At 29.3% G+C, this 5,979-nt stretch overlaps 1 protein-coding gene across 3 annotated transcripts in view; it reads right to left on the minus strand.

Moving 5' to 3' along the window:
- LOC106471421 (agrin-like) overlaps positions 1-5,979 on the minus strand; it is a 77,392-nt gene that overhangs the window by 13,554 nt on the left and 57,859 nt on the right. The window lies entirely within an intron of this gene.

Here is a 5,979-nt window from a genome sequence, read left to right on the forward strand (position 1 = left end):
AAAAATAACGCTTTTAATCATTTTAATTTTATAATACTTATCAATCGATAGAGTTTAAATGGTCTTAATCTTTTATAATTATTAAACAATAACGTATTTAATTGTTTCTACTCTTATCTAATTATTAAACAATAAAGTTTTTAATGGCTCTACTCTTTTATAATTACTAAAAATTAACGTTTTTAATCATATTAATTTTATCCAATTATTAATTAATAGCGTTTTAATGGCTCTACTCTTTTATAATTATTAAGCAATAATACTTTTCATTGTTCCTATCTAATTATTAAATAATAATATTTTTCATGCCTCTAATCTTTTGTAATTATTAAAAATAACGTGTTTAATGGTTCTAGTCTTATGTAATTATTAAAAAATAACGCTTTTAATCATTTTAATGTTATAATAATTATTAATTAATAGCGTTTTAATGGTTCTACTCTTTTATAATCATTAAGCAATAACGTTTTTAATTGTTCTAATCTTTCGTAATTATTTTAAAAAATATCGTTTTTAATTGTTCTAGTCTTAGAGAATAACATTTTTAATGGCTGTATTCTTTAATAATTATTATACAATAACATTATTACCGGTACTAATCCTATTTAACAATAGCGTTTGTAATTGTTGTTATAACGCCTTATGCTGGCAAAGCGTGTATATTGATCGGTTGTTTCTGTGACGTTACATTACAATAAGACAATTAAAATATTTTTGTCACTATTCTAATTTTATCTAGTTATTAAACAGTAACGTATTTTAATTGTTATATCCCTACATAATTGTTAAACAATTCTTATATATTTATTATAAGTAATAATTGTAATGGTTTTACTCTTATCTAATTATTAAAACAATAGTGTCTTTCAATAGTTCTAGCTTGAGGTAGTTTACCCAAAACATTTTCATTGTTTAGTTATTGTAGATACGTGTTCGCTGGAGTGTAGTTTTCAAGTAACTATACAAAACGTGTGCAGTGAAACATTGCTGTATGTAATAAAGAAACCTTTTAACGAATGCCGCTAGAGACTATATTTTAGAATTCAATACAAGTCTTAATTGACAATAGCCGCTGGTATATCGTAGCATGCCTTATTATAATGAAAATATGCAAATAATTTCTCTGAAAACTTCCCTTTAGTTAATAAAAGCCTCCTCTAATCTTCGATTCACCAACTAATTATTGGCGAAATCATTACTGATAAAGTCTATCCAAGAGACAGTGAAGCTTATAAAAAACAAGCAAGCATTTTTAATGTGGAACAAACTTTTCACAGACGAATTAGAAATGAACAATTTGATACTTTTAATCCTGCTTTATATTCAACATTACCAAATAACAGATTGAAATGATACAGTTACTCATTACAACGCTGGGAATTATGTACTTATTTATAAAAATATGATTAATTCACACACATACACATGCTTCGAATACATAATATTTATTTTAAAAGTATACTAGAAATCAGGAAACCGTTAGCATTGGCTCCAAGACAATAAAAACACGTATTTTATGAGTTTATTCTTCTAACGTCCCAATTAAACAAGTAATTATAGTACAGTTTGATGTAACGAGCCACAGTTGATGCACATATACATGTTCCTTCTGATTAGTGACGAATACTGTTATGAAAATATTCCAACTATTAAATTATTTTTATATCAGTACTATAAGTTAGTGATTATACTTATAAAAATTCCAAATTCAACAATAACAGATCACTGTGTAATTATTTCTTTAACAATAGTTCATAAATTAATATTAACTATGACCACTAATACTGTTCAGTATAACTGATTGCTCGTATAACGCACTCACAGCTTAAAGATCGTGGAATATTTTGTGGCATGGCACGGATTCGAACCGGCTAGTCAGTTCGAAAATCGAAAGTTATACCATGAAGGAGGGGAAACCCCCACGCCTCAACATATTATGTAGATAAACGTAAAGAAATTAATTATACATTATAACCTAATAAATACTTCGAATTAGTCTAATATGTTCTATTTTATAAAGAAAAATGGAGTTAGAATACCTCACAAGGCATGTGAAAGCGTTTAATATGGTCGAATAACAGTGAAGGATATGTACAGTATGACACTGTGGCAGGGATTCAACTATAACAGATTCAGAATATAAGATAACCAGGACGTTGTAGCAAAGAATATGTACAGTATGACACTGTGCCTGGGATTTAACTATAACAGATTCAGAATATAAGATAACCAGGACGTTGTAGTAAAGAATATATACAGTATGACACTGTGGCAGGGATTCAACTAAAACAGATTTAAAATATAAGATAACCAGGACGTTGTAGTAAAGAATATATACAGTATGACACTGTGGCAAGGATTCAACTAAAACAGATTTAGAATATAAGATAACCAGGACGTTGTAGTAAAGAATATATACAGTATGACACTGTGGCAGGGATTCAACTAAAACAGATTTAGAATATAGGCTTTACTACAACGTCCTGGTTATCGTCCTGGTTATCTTATATTCTGAATCTGTTATAGTTAAATCCCTGACACAGTGTCATACTGTATATATTTTGTAGTAAAGAATATGTACAGTATGACACTGTGCCTGGGATTTAACTAAAAAGATTTAAAATATAAGATAACCAGGACGTTGTAGTAAAGAATATGTACAGTATGACACTGTGCCTGGGATTTAACTAAACAGATTTAAAATATAAGATAACCAGGACATAGTAGTAAATAATATGCAGTATGACACTTTGCTCACGATCTAAAACTAGATTTAGAATATAAGACAACCAGGACATAGTAGTAAATAATATGCCCAGTATGACACTTTGCTCACGATCTAAAACTAGATTTAGAATATAAGATAACCAGGACATAGTAGTAAATAATATGCACAGTATGAAACTGTGCCCTGGATCTAAAACCAGATTTAGAATATAAGATAACCAGGACGTTGTAGTGAAGAATATGTACAGTATGAAATTGTGCCCAGGATCTAAAACCAGACTTAGAATATAAGATAACTAGGACGTTGTAATAAAGAATATGTACAATATGACACTGTACCCGGAATTTAACTAAAACCAGATTTACAACATAAGATAACCAGGACGTAGTAGTAAAAATATGTACAGTTTGCACTGTGCCCAGGATCCTGTAACCTGATTTCTATATACATGGGAGTTAGGGTATTAATGACAATGGCCACATTTTAACATTTCTTCTACAAATCAAGTACATTCATTTTAAGAAATAAGGATTTCGTTAATTCGAAAGAAAAAACAGAGCTTCTAATTACGTGTTACTATAAATGATCGAAATCTAAGGTAATTTCAAGGTAAAATCCGTTTAATTAATGTAAGATAATTGAAGACACTGAAAAAAATATACTCACTACTAACGTTATAAGCATCGGGAGGCATGAAACATTTCGAACACACATAATTTGTAGAAGAAATGTGATTTTGATGACCATCTAAACGATACGGAATTCATTTTGTTCTTGTTTTCTTAGCTAAAAACGACAAAACTCTTCAAGCAATAATTATTTTTTGAATTATTTTTATTACTTACATGGTAATTTTCAGTCGACCATAAATATAATTACTCACACTGGGTTCGTTTAGTTTTAATTACTTCGCTGGAATTATTTCATTAGTGTTCAAATTAAAAACGTAACTTTCTTCGTGTAATGAGTAACTCAACATGGGAATGTACACATAAGATTATATATGTAACAAGACTCAGAAAAGTGAACATGTTCTGAAATACAGTCAGAGTTATATGAAATACTTCAACATGCAGAAATAAGGGTTTATTATGGATATCTAGTCGCTGAAATATATACATATATTATGATTAAGAAAGGCTAGAAACCCACACAATTATAAATAAATAAGGACACAACCTTATATAAAAAAGCAAGAAAGATACACATGATTAAGTATAAGTAAATCTCTCTCCCTTTCGTATATATAAATGACTACGAATAAGTGAAGTAAAATATACACACACAAGAATATATTATGCACACATACACACATTTAGATTTAAGTAAGGCAGTAAATATACAAACAGTTATGAACAACTTTGGCCTAAAACACACACAACAATAATTAAGCCCAGACAATACATACTGTTATAAATAAATAAGATAGGAAATATACAGATACAAATAAGACTGGAAACAAACATAAATACGAAAAAGTAAGGCCTAAAACAAATATAGGTATGAAAAAGTAAGGCCTAAGACAAACATAGATCTAAATAAGTACGATAGGAAACAAATCTAACCTATATTAAAGCCATTTTGTGTCACATCACGTCACGCTTGGTATCTCTTAATTTCTCGAAATAGGAGGAGTCATAAAAGCCAAAATACATTTGTCCAGATAGAATAGTTCGATTAATGTCTGTCCATTGCAATTTTAGTGACGAGGGTGCATGGGGGGGCTGTAACGGGTGTGTGTGTGTGTGAAACCCTACAAGTGTTAGTATAATAAGCCTATAGTACAGAGGTAGTGTGGGATCATCTAGTCTACAGCCAAGTGCATAAAATTTACCATGAAAGTAAAAATATCGATTCAATTTTAAACTTAAATCGTTTCTAAATTGAGTTATTTTCTATCATATCACCAATGTTTTCAATAAAAAACAAATCTCTTTAATCAACGTAGACTCTAAATTAAGAAATCAACAAATATTTTTCCAGTTTTGTTGTCTATACATTTCATTTTATATTTTCAGTACATAGACTAACAATAATATTAGGTTATACTTTTGTTGTCATGTTACATGACATAGAAGTTGTTAATCTAACTGATTTTTACCAATAATCATTCTATGAAAACACTTAATTTTGATTGGCTCACAAAGGAATTTACCGACGTTTAATTGCCTCGACTTCACTTTTTTACCTCTTTGTTGGTCAAGCTTGATTTCGCAAAACTTATTTATTTCAGTTAGCTATGAAATGTGAGGTTAGGGTATACCACGGAATGGGGGTGGTAGTACTTGCCCCGCTATTTTCGAAGGGCTATACGCTAATTTGGGTACAAATAACTAAGGTTGAAAATTTAAACGGTAAATATTAAGAAAGGTAAAAAAGATATTGTCGTAACGATTTCTATTGTTGAGCGGGTTCCATTAAATTATTTGGAAAAAAGAAGATTGCAAAATTCAATCCACTTAATAACAATGTAAACGTTTTATTTCTTCGAATACAAGTTCTACAAGTTAGGGTAACTAATGTTTACTGATGGGATTAAAGTCACAGAAGACACTAGTACAACAAACTCACTTATTTGTTCGTTATCTCTTATCTATATCTTTCGCCAAAATACAAACTCATTATTTTTAGTAGTAACTAACTGATTAACAAACTCAATCAAATAATATCTCAATACTTAAACTTAATTAAACTAAAATATTAAACTTCAATAAACAGTCATCATCTAACTTGTATTTTTATACTGTTCAAGGTAATATAAAACTTTGTAGAAAATCTCACGCATTAGGCCAGTCCTATCATGCTACATTAAACCACCTTCAGGCCAATTAACAATACAAGTCTTTAGAAACGTCTACATTAAAAGCGCACAGCCCTCCTTAATTGTTAACTCTCTTGAATAATCCCATTGCACAAGGAAGTAGTGGTACATTAATCAAACTTAAACTTCCATAATAAACAAATAATGCAATTCTTGAAAATTAGGAACATTCATATTCATAAATCTATATGCTATATTAATTAAATCATTAAGTGTAAAAATAGAATAAAATCACAATTTTGATTAACAAAACAAAATATTACACTTTGTACTTATTTATTGTCTCCAAACTGTCCAGTCACCAATATATTTTGGTAAGCTTTTTTTCTATAGCTTATGGTCATATAGTATATTTTGATAATGGCTGGAGACGGCTTGAATGGGTAATGAAGAAAACTTTAATATAAGTTTAACATAACAGCAAATGTAC

The sequence above is a fragment of the Limulus polyphemus genome, unplaced genomic scaffold, assembly GCF_000517525.1.
Source record: "Limulus polyphemus unplaced genomic scaffold, Limulus_polyphemus-2.1.2 Scaffold4611, whole genome shotgun sequence".
Taxonomy (NCBI): Eukaryota; Metazoa; Arthropoda; class Merostomata; order Xiphosura; family Limulidae; genus Limulus; species Limulus polyphemus.